The 14,697-nt window shown below is 62.0% G+C and overlaps 1 protein-coding gene across 1 annotated transcript in view; it reads right to left on the reverse strand.

Annotated features, from left to right (window-relative positions):
• KCNQ1 (potassium voltage-gated channel subfamily Q member 1) overlaps nt 1-14,697 on the reverse strand; it is a gene marked incomplete at its 5' end in the record, with an annotated part of 256,765 nt that overhangs the window by 40,366 nt on the left and 201,702 nt on the right. The gene's annotated exons all lie outside the window — the stretch shown is intronic.

Consider the following 14,697-nt stretch of genomic DNA (forward strand, 5'->3'; position numbering starts at 1 on the left):
TGCAGAATCAAGATAAATCCACAGTGGGGAGTAGGGCCTCTGAACTGCATGCACATGCTAGAGGTCTGACCAATATCAGGACCACAACACTGACATGACTCACTCATACTGGGAGGCAGAAAGGGGGGTGGGCAGGATTACGGCATCGCTCAATACCACATGAAGTTGAAAGAAGACCACGAAATCCCACAATGACTCCAACTTCCCACATTTTATAATCTTTCCCCCACCCCATGAACCTGAAAGTGATGTTTAGAAATGAACTTCTCCTTTGGTGAAGAAACGTTTATCTAAATTCAGCATTTTTTGGTTTCACCTTTTTTTCTTTGTTAAGAAAAATGAATAAATCAAAAGTAGCACTATCATATTTATAATAATTACTGATGGTATGTCTGTCTGTCCATCCATCCATCCACCCACCCACCCATTCATCCATCTTCCCACTCATCCACCCATCCATCCATCCACCCACCCAGTCATCCACCCATCCTATCCATCCATCCATCCACCCTTCCTTCCTTCCATCCATCTATCCATCCATCCACCCACCCACTCATCCACCCATCCTATCCATCCATCCATCCTTCTATCCATCTATCCATCCATCTATCCATCATCCACTCATCCATCCATCCATCCATCCATCCATCCATCCATCCATCTATCCATGCATACATGTATGCATCCATCCATTACCCCCATCCTACAACCACATACCCGTTTATCTATTCATTTATCCACCCGTCTATCCACCCATGTTTTTTTTCTGTGCGACATGCAGCGCAATGTCTTAGAATGCTGCTCCCCTCACATTAAAGATGGGTATTTCTGGGATAACAAGGGATATCCTTAAGGACAGAAGGGAAGCCCTGGAGGTTTTCACTTTTGTTTTCTGACTTTCTGTACTGTTTGAATTTTCTAGAAATTCAAGTAGAACTAAAACATCTATCCAAACACTTTCACTGAATAAAATTAATGATAGTCATCTATGGAGAAATTAGGGTCTTCTTTTTGTTTTCTCCTCTGGACAGCTCTGCACTGAAGCCTATTAATAGCAACTCTGAGAGCTATTTTCAGATGCCCCTCCCTCGGAGGTCTCCCCCGGTCCTCTGGCCCCCCCTTGGTCACAGTGCCCTGTTATGCTCCTGCACGGCCATCATCCGGGTCTGTAATCACACGGTTTATTTCTGACCGGGGGCAGCCCCACAATGCCGGGAGCGCCGTCCTGCCCCTGCAGCAGTTCTAGCACCTTCCCTGCCTGAGACGGGGCGGGAGCTTGGGCGGGAGCTGGGGCGCGTGCCGGCGGGTGGGGGGGGTGGCGGACGCTGCGTCGGCCTGGAGGTGTTCACTCCGAGGGGCAGCCCACCAGGCTCTCGAGGCCCCAAGTAGATGGCGTCCAACCTCTGTCTGGCTCTGGGCAGTGGGCGGGGAAGACAAACCCACAACAGGGCCCACAGTGGTGCCCACAAGAGGGGGCGGGAACCAAGAGCTTCCACCTCGCCACGTGCCGGGCGCCAGGCCAGGTGCTCCACACACAGGGCTCCAGGTAATCCTGGCCAGGGGCCCGGAGTTAGTGTCCCTGTCTCCTCCTTACAGATGCCGAAACCGAGGCTCAGAGGGGCCGCGTGGGGTGCCCGGGGTCACACAGCTAGGTAGTGGGAGGGCAAGAGTCCGCATCCAGCTTTCTCTGCTGGGAATGACACTCATATCACTGACAGGAGAGATCGCGGGGCCTCGGGGAGCTGGTGAGGCCAGGGACGGGGGGCTTCTAGATGGTGATGGGGGAGGTGCGCAGGCTGGGGCAGAGGTGAGAGCCGAGAGGGGAGAGGTGGGTGGTGGCCAGGCAGTCAGGGTTAAGGCAGGTTCCTGCGACTGGGGCAGAGGAGCAAAGAGGGGGTGACGGCGGGGGAGGGAGCCGGGCCCAGGGGTGCCACCCCAGCCGCCTGCCCCTGTGCGTGGGCCCAGACCGCCCTGTATATCCCTTGGCTGCTGGCTCCCGGGCTTCTGCCTGGGGTGGGCAGGGTACCTGCCTCAGTCCCCTCACCCTGGCCAAGATGGCTCAGGAGCCATGCAGCCCCTTCTGCACAGAGTGGGACACTGTGGCCCTGGGCAGGGCCACTGTCCTCCAGGCCAGGTGGTTGAACAGAGAGAGGCAGAGGCAGGCAAGGCTTTTGGCTGGGCTATCCCCAGGAGGCCCAAGATGTGAGGTGCAGAGAGGTCACCCCACATCCTGGTCTGCCCCCCGCCCCAGCTGGGCGGCCCCTGAGGACTGCAGGGAAAGGGGGCAGAGAGAGGTCACTGAGGCCAGCATGTGGGGGAAGTCGGGGAAGAGAGCGGGAGAGAGCCGAGTGGGGTAGACGGCTGGGAGGCCGGGGAGGCTGGGAGGCTGGGAAGGCTGGGGAGGCCAGGGAGGCCGGGGAAGCCAGGCGCTCCTGGCAGTTCTGGGATGAGCTCGGCCAGGGGACCGTGTTGGGCCGCACTGGGCCTGCCTCGAGGCTATGCGTCCCAGGCAGGACCCTGTGCCGGGTGCCGAGCGCCGAGCAGGAAGGCCCTGCCAGGCAGTGGCCGGCCCAAGGAGAGCTGAGAGCCCGCGGGGAGTGTTCCAAGGAGAGATTTATTAGTGAAACAAAAGCATATTTTTTCAGGCAGGACTGTTTGTGCAGTTACCTCATGACATCGCCTTGGCCCGGGGCCCAGAGCGGGCGGCGGGGAGGCCTCGCAGGCAGGCTGCACGAACCGCTCCCCGCGCTGGTCCCCGCGGCCGTCCTTATCTGGTCCAGGACATCAAAGCGGGGGCTTTTCATAAGCGAATTAAAATAGCACACCGACAGCACAGGGCCGGGCAGACCCCGGGCCAATTAGCTCCGAGGCGGGCGGGAGGCCTTTCAGAGGGAGGCCGCTCTCCTCGGGAGCCACTGCAGCTCGTCAAACTCGATGAAATATTTGCCCAAAGCTCATTATAATAATGAACCTGCATTTCTTTCCCCAAGAGAATAATTAGCAGACTTCCAAATGGCTTAAAGCTGCAATTTAAAAACTGCCCACCCTTCACTGTCCCATTTACTTCATTTTGGGACAAGGAAATGTTGGCGCCTCTGGGAAGAGCAGAGACTCTCCCGCGCCTGAGCGGCCACTCGGCTGGATCCCTCTGCCCCTGGGCCTCTTGCCTGTCTCTAAACGGGGGGCCGGTGCAGAGGCCAGACAAGCCGAAGGCCTAGGAGGGGCTTTGGGCCTGGGGCTGGGCCCTGCTTTAGGGAGAGTGTCAGCCTCGGGGGGGGGGGTGCAGGCTGGGTCCCACCCACAGGAAGACCCCTCGAAGGGGAGTCACCTCAAAGGGGGCCCTGAGCCTCGGTATTCTCCTGGCAGCTGCCTGATGGTGCCCACCCCATGGAGGGAATGGGTTGGGGCACGTGGTCAGGCGGGGGAGCCCCGGGGAGGCACCCTCCCCACCCTACACAAGGCCCAGTGGCTCCCAGCAAGCCAACAGCTCCCACTGCTCAGCGGGCAGAGCAGAAAGGTCCCCATGCCCGGCCCCCGACCCAGCCTGGACGAGAGGGTCGAGTGGGTCCCGGGTCCCCCAGCCCAGCTCGGGGTCACCGCCCTTCCCAGACAAGGTGGCCCAGTGTGCAGCAAGGACAGATGGGCCAGGGTCTTTCTACGGGGGAGCCCCTCACAGTCTCCTCCCCTCCACGTTTACTGCTCACTCCTTCCCACTTGTTGAAACAAAGACCACTCAGGACAGAATGTTTTGGAAAACACAGGAAAATCTCCTCAAGCCAGCATCTCGGAGCCCACCCCCCAGAGACAGACGGCAGGGACAGCCCGCACCCCCAGGAGGGGGTGTTTGACGCACACACGCGCACCCTGCTCGCGGGGACCGTGGAGCACCCTGTCCGTCTCCAAGTCACCTCGTACACCAGGCCTTTTCCCAGGTCACTGGAAGCCTCAATCGTCCCTGATGCACAAACGTCGGCCGCGCATTCTGTTTCTGATTTTTCACTGTTCAAATAAGACTGCGATCGACCAGTTTGCATGAACTGGTGTTTGGGGCAACTCGGATTTGGATTTGTTTTTTAGGGGCGGACTCCTGGACGGAGGGTGACAGGGTCACAGCCAGAACAGCAGTCTTGAAACACATCATCGAAACACTTTCTGGAAGGGGTGCCGGTGTCCAGGCCCGTCTCATCTGGGCGTCACCGGCACAGGGTTTACATTCATTTCTGCTGATCTTGCATCTCTCCACTTGGGTTCTTAGAGTGAGGGTTTGCAAGCTTTTCTGCGAAGGGCCAGGTGGTAAATATCTTAGGTGTCGAGGGCCTCGTGGTCTCTGTTATAGCTCCTCGACTCTGCTGTCGTCCCATCACACGGGGGCCAGACATGGATCCTACACGAGTGGGCGTGGCTGTGTTCTAATAAAACTTTATTTACAGAAGCAGGTCAGGGGCCGGATCAGACCTCCAGGCTGTGGTTGACCAGGCCTGTCTTTGAGGACAGAAGGAGTAAGGCATCTCCTCTGCTTTGTGACCCTTCTTTTGTGAACCCTCTTTCCAGTTCCTGGCCACCCCCGTTAGTGCTTTTCGACTAAACACCGTCTTTCCATCGTCGCCTGCGGTTTGTGGCGAGTCGGGTCGGGCGGGGAGGGGGCCCGTGGGGCTGCAGCCTCGCTCCCTGCTTCTGGCTCTCAGCCCTGTACCGGAGCTGGTAGAGGCCACCTCTGTCTGCTGCCCATGGGCTGGCTACACACACGCTCTTCCTACTTGTGCCTTTTCAGTGGTTTCAATTTTGCGTCTACGGCCGCCTCACCTACGGTGTTCCGTGCACCAGCAGTGATGCACCAGCTTAATTCTCCCCCCAAACAGCTGGTGTCATCAGCGTCCCGTCTGGTTTGTGACGCTGCCCCGTCTCCCCTGTGCGAAGACTGGAACCGCGGTGCGCAGAGCTCCCGCACCCGCCCTTCCGCTGTGCTCGCCAGAGCTCACCCTCCGGTCCAGCGCCAACGCACCACCGTGCGTCCACTCCCGGCGCTTAACGCCCTGGTCAACCGTGGGCTGCTGGCGAGCTGCATGACCAGTGGTGCCAGAGCGCTCCGAGCCTCAGTTTCCCTCTTGCAAGGCGACATCGCAGAGGCCTACGTCTGAGAGCAGTCACATCTGCGGGCTGGGTGGAAAGCTGGCGCTCGGCACGCTGGGAACAGGGTCCCCCGTCCCCCATTATCTTCTGACTGGCTACTGGCTATCGTGGAGAACCAAGTGACACCTAAAACACCTCAAGTTGAAGATGCAGAAACAGCTCCTGGTTCTTTTCGCACCCAGGGGCACACACTGCCACGCGGGCGTGAGGCCAGACCCCTCTGCCCTGCCCCTTGGCCCTGAGCTCCTTGTGGCCCTGCCCTGCCCTGGCCCGGGCTCCACACGAATGGGCCCTGCCAGGTGGCTAAAGCAGGTGACCCAAGGTGGCTCCCCCCCCCCCCCCGGGGCTGGGTTGAACGCCGCTGGCCTTGGGGCTGTGGGATTGGTGGCTGGAGCTAGCTGCAGGCATGGGGGGCCTCCTGAGCACCCCGTGTATGCATGAGACTGCAGGGCAGCAAAATGGGAGCGTGTGGGGCTGAGCTGGGGGCAGGAGGGTAGGGTAGGAGAGAGACTGGGAGAGGAGCAGGGGAGGTAGCAGAGAGGACAGGAGAAAGAAGGGCCCCAGGAGTTCCCTGGGCAAGTCTGAGCAGGTGGCAATCCGGGCATTTGGGGGGCAGGCCGCGGGCAGGCACCAGCCCCTGAGCTGCGCGGTGGGCAGGCCGGGGCAGGCAGGGAGGAGAGGGGCCGGCAGCAGGGCTGCAGAGGGCACAGCCCCAGGCTTGCGTGCCCCAGTCCTGGCAGGCTGCTCTGAACCCCCTCCCTAACCCCGGCACACAGACCCTCCCCCGACATGCCCACCTCCTCCTCTGCCCTCCCCAGGATCAGCACTGCCTGCAGGGGTGAGGTTGGGGGGGCGGTGGTGGGGTACACCACCTCCAGTTCCCGACCACAGCACAGGGCACCTTAAGAGTTCCTGGGGACTTAGGTGCATTCTCCAGGGTGCGGGGTTACTGCGACCCCCTCTGGCTTGAGAACATCTCTTTGTATACGCCACAAGCCCTCGGCAGACAACCCCCCAAACACACAGTTGGGCTCCCCTCTCCCAGCCCTGCCTGTAGGGCTTGCCGGCCGGGCTCCCACCCCGGCCCATCCCCGCCTTGGCTGAGGCTGACCCTTGGCCAGGAGTGCTCTTGCCTAGCCAAGCCCTCTCTCCGCGCAGGCTAACGCGGCCCCTCGGAGGCCCTGCTGGACTCGCGGACACCGTTTAGTCCTCTGTGATCAACTCAGACAGCCCCAGAATCCTCCTGCAAGGCCACGTTGGACCCTGGGTGTGTCCAGTGTGGGGCCCTGGCTGGGGTCTGGGGCTGCTGGAGTCCCTGTCAGCTCTGTCCCCTTCTCAGCCTCTAGGTTTGAGGATGCCACAAGGCAGGTGCCCCAAAGCCCAGCTCACATCGGGACTGTGCTGCCCGCCTGTCTTCTGCTCACAGGCAGTGGCCGGGGCAGGCGCGTCCCAGTGGGTCTCATGGACACACTGAGGCTGGGTAGGGGCCCAGGGGTGGCTCCGTGGAGCCGATGAGCCCAGAGCACTGCCTAGCCCACCCCCTGGCCACGGGTGCGGGAGCTAGGCTAACATGGGCCATGCTGAGGGTCTGCCAGGAAGGCTGGGCACTTCCTGGGCCCTGCTGCAGGGCCTGACGGGGTGGGCCTGGGCTCTGGCTGGAGGACCTGGGTGGATGGCGGCTCCCCGGCCTGCAGGGGGAACAGCTGGGACCCAGCACTGGCTTCACTGTTTCCAGCCCATGGGCTTGAGTAGACAACCCTCTCTGTGCTCCCTCCCTCTGTGATCCCCACTTTCTGGACCTGGAGCCTCCACTGTGGTTCTAGAGGACACACCAGTGCCTCTCTGTCCCCTGGAAAGTGCCACGCTGGGGGCAGTCAGCTTCTACCAGGCCTGTCCTCACTTCTTGGGGACTCCGGCAGCCCTGCATTGGTGCTGTTAGGCAGGGTGGCCGCCAAAGCCACCAACCCCAAAGGGCAGACCTTAATGAGAGGGCATTGAGTCGAGGCCTGAGCCCCAGAGGGGTGGCTGGAGGTCAAATGTGACCTAGCTCAGGCATGGCCAGTGTCTCTGGTGGGTTTAATGAATAAAGGGGCCACCTGCGTCCAACGGGGGGCCACATTCCAGGGCTGGCCCCTCAAGATGGCGGTTAACATTGACAAGGTCTGGGGGGTTGTGTTGGAGTCCTGGTCCCGCTGACCAAGGGCGGGTAGGGGGCCAGGGTCTGAGTCCTTCCTGTTTTCCTCCTTAGTCTAGAAGGTTCCACACAGCCTTCCCCAAGGCCAGGGAGTGGTTCAGTGGAGCCCCTGGGTTGCTGGTCACAGGACCACCCCCATCCCTGGCTGGACCCCCTTGAAGCAATAATGGCAAGAACCCCTCCCTGGAGGGAGCCTGTCCTAAAGCTGAATGCGTACCATCCTACCGAATCCTCTGCTTCTTCTGGGTTGGGGTCTCTCATCATCCCCGTTGTCTCGGTGGGTAAACGGAGGCTCAGAGGAGAGGTGTGAGCTGCCCAAGTCCCAAGGCTAGTTAGTGGGAGACAGAGGAGCTGCCTGGGGTCTGGAGGCAGGAGGGGGGAGGAGCTGAGAGCAGAGACCAAACCCCACCCTGGGCCCCAGTGCTGGGCGGGGCTGCCGGGGGTCGGGCCCCCACTGAGAGGAGTGGAGGTCAGGCCACCTTCTCTGTGGATGTCCCGGTCACTGGACGGTCCGCACACAGACCCACGGGCTCTGGCAGATGCCTGTGCTTGCCCAGGGTCAGCAGCGTTCTTCCTGCGGGCCCCCGAGGGGCCACCTCAGATAGTGGGGGCCAGGGTCCTGCAGCTGGTGAGCAGGAGGGTGGGGTCTCATGCCTGACCCCAAAGCTTCCCAGTTTCCTGACCACTGAGACCAACGAAGGCCCAGACCCTGCCAGTGGCTCCGTCACCCATGACGGGCCTGGGGGGGCGGCGGTGCTGGGGCCTTCTGAGGTCACTGTGCTGTGCAGAGACGGGGAGCCACCCGGGCTCAGGTCCCCTCACCGCGTGCAGGGGCTGTGCTGTCCTGACCCGGCCCACGGGCATGACCCCAAGGGTCCCCAGGTCTCCCTCCCTAACCTCCTGCTTGTGGCCCCCGGGCCTCACTTGTGGGAGGAGATTGGGGTGACAATGGGCTCCACACTTGGTGCTCCGGCAGTGGATGGGTGGTATGGACCGAACTGCATCCCCCCCCAAATCCACATGCTGAAGCCCTCACGCCCAGTGACTGTATTTGGAGATTTGGAGGCTAAATGAGGGCAGAGGGTGGGGCCTTGGTCAGCTAGCCTCCTCGTGCCCAGAGGAGGCTGTGTGCCGACCATCAGAAGGTGGCCGTCCCTGAGCCAGGAAGCGTCCTCAGCAGACGCCACCCGGACGGCAGCCTTGACCGTGGACTAGCAGTCCCCAGAGGTGTAGGGAACGAGGGTCCACGGTTATGCTGCATGTGGCGTTTGTCACAGCAGCATGCACTGACCGATCCAACGGGCCAGCCAGCAAGACGGGGAGCCTGCCATCTGGGGTGAAGGCGTGTGTGGGGGCCCCTGGGGGAATGCCAAGCGCGCCACCTGATGTGTTTCCACCGCGAGACTTTTGGGGGTGTCCTGTTGGAGCGGAAGCGTGCATGTCTCCAGAGTCCTGCTCGTGCCACCCCATCCCAGCCCCCAGCAAGGCCGTCGAGCCACCACCCGGTCCCATCCCCACCCGCCCCCACAGGCCGCCGCTTCTACCTCTCAGCAGCTCAGGCACCACGTGTGCCTGCCCGTCACCAGCGCCCACCCTGAGCGGCTTGCTGATCCCCTGCCTCCCCTCTCCCTTCTGGAACGTTGTCTAGACTGGGCAGCCAGATTGGGCTGTGCGATCCTGTCCTCTACCCCTTGGGTCTGGCCCCATGGTCATGGTCTTGTGAGCACACCAAACCCTCCCCTCCCGTTCTGGGCCCACCCGTTCTCTGCTGCCCGCACCAGCTGAATTATTCCACAACCTGGAAAACCGTGCTCACCCGTCATCCCCGGTGAGCGCTACGTCCCAGCTCTGGGTGCGCCACCTGGCACGTCCCCAACCCCCAAACAGCCCTGTGGCTGTTCCTGTCCCCGCTTCAGGGCTGAGGAAACTGGTGCACACGGGCTGTGCAACATGTCCAGCCGTATGAATGCTAAGCAGGGTGTGGATCTGGCAGCCCTCGCCCTGCCCCGCCTGCCCCACGAGCTGCCGCCATGGGCCTTGGCCCGATGGGCACGTCCACTCCGGCCCCTCCTCGCCACCTCGCTGGGCCGCGCGTCACATCGGAGGGGGCCTGGTGCAGAGGGGCTGCTGCAGGGGCGTACCCAGGTGGGGGCCAAGGCAGGGGAGAAGGACAGGGGTTGCATGGGGTGTGGGGGCCTGGGGGTGGGACCCCTGGAGCTTGGAGGGGCGGGCGTGTCTTCCACGTGGAAGACACGCCCTCCCGTGGCCACACCCCTCCACGCAGCCTGCCAGGTGCTTGGCCACCACCTGTGCTGAGGACCTCACTCCTACTGCGGACGTCTCTGACCACTGAGAAAGTCTGGTAAATATTCCCGACGTCGACCCAGAAATCCCACTCCTGGAGGAGGAGACACCCCACAGGGGAGAGAGTGTTGGAGCAGGTTTGCCATAACAGGATAGACCATGGTGAGCGAATGCAAACGGCTCCAATCCTGCCCGAGGACTGGGTGCCCTAGTCCCTCTGAACTTGCCCTCCAGCCGTCTGGGGCACGACACGTGCACACCACGCACACACGAGGCTCCCGGCCCACACCTGCCGCCCTTGTCTGAGAGCTCCTCTCCTACACCTCCCAGCAGGCGCCCGGCCTCCCGTCTGCTCCAGACACAGCCCTGCCCCAGGGCCTTTGGTCGTGCTGCCCCTCGGCCCGGAGCCCTCCTCCCAGTTAACAGAGGGAGCTGCTTCCTCCCTCCGTCCAGGTCCCCGTTTCTGCTCTGTGGTCAGCGAAGGGCTGCCCCTGGTCACTGCGTCCCAGTCTCCTATCCCTCCTCCGCCCCTTCGCATGGGTTCCCTCTTCCCTCCCTCCTCTCCTCCTCCCTGCCCTGTTCTCGGCCCCTCTGACCCTTCCTCCGTTGCAAGCCCAATAATGGCCCAAACCAGCCCCAAAGGAGGCAAACACAAGCCCACAAACTAGCCCAGACCCCGGCTGGCTGCGGAGGCGAGAGTTCAGACAACGCGCAACCAATTTATAAACAATTTTCTCCGTGACGATTAAGTTACCTTTCCCCCAATAGCTGCTTAATTTTCTTGTCAAAAATACACAGTTTTCACATTTGTCTCGCTGCAAGGGTAATTAATTTCCAGACCATAAGTAAGAACTTAATTTGATACCTGCAAAGATTATAAACTATCTCAAGCTGTTGTTTACATGGAATCAAGAAAGATTCGTTCTGTTTGCAATTATGTTAATGAGGAAATAGAGTGGTTTTTTTTGTTTTTTTTTTTTTTTTTAGGGAACTCAGCATCATTTTGCTGTTACCGATGAATTAGTCCAAAAGGGTTGCCTGTTGCTGCAAACCCCGCCATGGCTATTTTTAAGGTGACCCTGGCTGGTGCGGGGGGCTGCGGCACAGCCACGTACCCAAGGAAGGCTTTTGTGGGCCGGGTGAGTGCTGGGGACTGGCCTGTCCCCAGCTTGTTGGGCCTGCAGGTGGGACTGAGCAACCTCATCCGTGGCCCCTTTTGACGGCGGCGGCAAGAGGAAGGACGGAGGGTGGGCAGCAATGCGCCCCAGCCCCCAGGCGTCCGTGCCCCTGGCTCCCCATTGCTCACACAGTGCACATGCACAGAGCATCCCGAGCTGGGGCTCAGCACAGGTGAAGGCTGGGTGCGAAAATCTTCCCCGTGCCCAAGAACGGGGCTGGAGCCCAGGAAGCATGGAGGAACAGGAGCTGGCCCCGCAGAGAAGGCAAAGAGAGCCTTCGAGACATACCACAGCGCAGTCAGAGGTGTGCAGGGGAGGCCACTGGGGCCCCAGCGTGAGGGCCCAGGGTGGGCAGCAGCAGGTGGGCAGGCAGGGAGGAGGCTAGGCCGGGCGGGCAGCAGAGACGGGGTCGGCTCGGCCCTGGGTGCTCTGGGGGTGGGGGGCTTTAGGGGACACGGAAGATAAGAACGGCCGTCAGAGGGTCCCCGGTGCTGGCTCAGCCTCCTGTCTGCCAGCCCTCACGGCACAGAGCTCTGCCCAGCTGCCTGCAGGTGGGGAACGCGGCAGAAGGGGATGGTCCGCAGGCACGGATCACCACTAGGGAGGTGTTGGGCCTCCCTGAGCCTGCCCGGCACAGCCTGCCTCGAGCCGCAGGCAGAGTCCTCATAAGTCCCGGGATGCTGGGGACAGCCCAGGTGAGGCGGGAGCAATGTCCCGCCGTGGCCCCGTGGGCTGGTGTGCCACTGCCCGCCACCAGCCGTGCATGGCAGTCTCTCCCATGCCCCAGGGGGGCGAGGTCCGGGGGGACAGGCACCGGCTTGCTCCACACAGGAACCATTCCCGACCAGGTGAAGGCCGCTTGGGTCGGCACCTGCCCTGACTTCCTGCTCCCGCCACGCCGGCCAGGGGCTGGGGGCAGGGACGGCTCAGCAATGGGCTCGAGTGTGGACAGGGACAGGCCCTCAGCGGGGAGAACGGCCTACAGCTGCTGGCTTCCCGGGGGACCCGCAAGGCCTTCCTGCTGCCCTGGGCCTCGGTGTGCCCAGTATGGGGGTCCCAGCTCGGAGGCAGGGGGGCGTGCAGTCCTGAGTCTGGGCCGGGGAGACACAGGCCAGAGGGACATTTCCTCCATGACGGGGTGGAGTTGTGACAGCAAACCCAGCAGTGAGAGAGCCGGGAACAAGGGGTGTTTCTCAGGCTCGTGCTGGCCGAGGAGGGATGGGGCTGGGAAGGTGGGGGGCGTCTCCCCTCCTCACCTGCTGAGTGCAGTGAGCCACATTGTGTAAAGCATGGTTTGGGTAGGGAGCCCACAGATGGGGCCGGACAGGGGGCCGGGTGGCGTTCTCCGCACTCAGGGCCCTCACCGGGGACGACCCCGCCTCTCCTCATCTAGAAGATGGGGCAGTGGCCACACGCGGCCCTGCTGGGTGGTGCCTGCACGTGGAGGTTCCTCACCAGCCGGGGAAATAGAGGCTCCCCTGACATTTACGGAGCTGAAAAATCAGGTGGTTTTCCTTGCAAAAGGGCAGGGAAGATGTGGCCGGCTCTGAGGCTGGGGCCTGGGGGTCACCGTGGCAACGGAAAGCTTGAAGCCAGCAGCAGGACAGTGCTCTGACCTCTGGGGACTCTGGCCAAACCCCGATGAGCCCCGGTGGTAGCATCTGAGGGTCTGCTTGAGCCAGGCAGGGAGCCGGCCTGGACGGGGCGGGTGGGGAGGGCAGTTCCGTGGTGCCCACCCGTGCCCCAGGGTAACTGTTCTCTTAGCTCTGGCTGTCACTGGGTGCTGGGCGCCGAGACGGGCAGGCTGGAACAGAGGGAGATGGAGGGGGACAGAGAAGCCAGTTGGCCCGATCCCCCGAGGCCTTGCCGGTGGTGTCCCCAGCGAGTGGCACATCCCTAGATGGCAGGACCGGCTCCTCCTCCGGCCTTCAGCACAGGGAGGCCCCGAGGCGGCCACGGAGCCCCCCCACCTGTGCAAGCTGCTTCTGCCTGATCCATGAGGCACCCACGGGGCAGGGAGGGGGGCAGGGAGACCGAGGCAGAGCACGGTAAGCTGGCTTGCGTGCTGGTGAGCTAAGCAGACGTGGGAGCAGGGGGTGACCTACCTGGGCCCCCGCCCTGCAGCCCTCTGCAACTCTGCAGGGTGTGATGAGTCACATCCTCCCAGGGCCCTCAGCCTGCCCACGGTCATCTTCTTGCCTTTAAAGGAGAGCGACCCGTGGGCTTCCCTAAATTTCCACCCACCAGGAGAGAGGAACTTGGGAGGGACAGGCATGGGACGGATGTGGGACTGGGGGTGGTGGCTGCAGAACTCACCTGCTCTCACCCTCACCCACCCCAGGCCCCAGGGCCTTTGCACAAGCCACGCACCGGGATACTCTTCCACCCCCAACACCCTCCACCTCATTCCCTCCTGTAGCCCCAGGCCCCCGACCCTCTGCACGTCCCCTCTGCTGCCTGCCCGACTATGTGCTCCACAGGGCAGAGGTCAGCCCGTCCCACTCTGGGGGCAACCCCTGCATGCAGCTGGTGCCCAATGGACATAAGACGAATGGACGCTTGTGCACACCTGCAATAATAGTTCAAGAGGCTTCCTTTCCTGCTCCCGTGACTTCTGGTCCCTCTGTCCAGACCAGAGGGGCCTCAATTTCTAGGACACCCATGGGTGCTGGAGATGGTACAGGGCTGAGAAGACACTCTTGGGGATGCTGCTGACATGATTTCCACCCTGGCTTCGGAATGCGACTCCTCTTATAAAAAGGTCATGTCACAAAACCTTAAAACCAAGACCCCGTGTGTCTGCCCAGTGCGCCCAGGCTATGACCACAGGCACTCTGCTGGGCCCCATCGCTCTGGTCCTTGGGGCCGAGAGTAGCCAGGTGACAAGGGTCGCCTGGATGTCAGTACCTTAGGCCAGGGCCTCGCAGTGCTGCGAGGAGCTCCTGCCAGGGGGTGGGTGCTGGTGGTCCAACAGGGTGGGGGTGGGTGGGCCCTGCTGGATAGAGTGTCCCTGTGTGGGCGGCAGGCTGGCCGGCCACCTCACTGCCCACACAGACGGCTCTTTATGTGTGAGACCTGACCTGTGGCTCCTGGCCGGCAGGGAGCAGAGGGGGGGCTGTGCACGCTGACCGACCTGCGTCCCAGGGCGGGGGGGTGGCAGTGGGCACAGGGGAGGCGTGGGAAGGGGTGCGCTGGTCCCCGCAGGTCCTCCTGCAGCCACACTTGCCCCTGTCCGGGCTGTTCTCAACGCGCCAGAGAAGCATCGCTAAAGATGGGAGTTGGCTCTCTGCCCTCCTTGGCCCTGAAGACCCCCACCTCCCTCCAGGGACGTCTCAGGCTCTTCCAGTGGCTCCCGGGGCCTGATGGTCTGCCCAGCCCTTTACCTAGCTGCCCCGACCCTCCAGGCTCCTCCTCAGCCCATGGCTCTGGCCACACTGCTGCCCGCTGGCCACTCAGACAACCAGGCATGGCCCCACTGCAGGGCCTTTGTACGGGCTGTGCCCTCTACCCGGAATATTCTTCCCCCAGGTATCCACATGCCTTGCTCCCTTGCCCCCACAGGTCTTTCCTGCAGACCAGCAGGTCCACGTCCCACCGAGACACACAGGGCTCCTCCTGAGTGGGAGGGAGGTATAAAGCCTTGCCCCTCACGCTATCTGAGTGCCTTTTTGCCTTCCCGAGAGCAGGACCCGTGACGGGCCTCGTGTACTGAGCATTTTCCTGGCGCCAGACCCACAGGCATGCCCCACACACTGCTTGCCTTGTCTGTACAATGGCTCCCATTTCACAGACGAGGATCTGGAGGTCAGAGGGGCCCCCAGTTTGAAAAGGGCCCCAAGGAGCTGACCTTCCCACTCTGTCTTCCCTCCTCCTGCGGCCTCTTCCAAACTC

The sequence above is a fragment of the Leptonychotes weddellii genome, chromosome 11 (assembly GCF_054177405.1).
Source record: "Leptonychotes weddellii isolate Sample4059 chromosome 11, ASM5417740v2, whole genome shotgun sequence".
Classification (NCBI taxonomy): domain Eukaryota; kingdom Metazoa; phylum Chordata; class Mammalia; order Carnivora; family Phocidae; genus Leptonychotes; species Leptonychotes weddellii.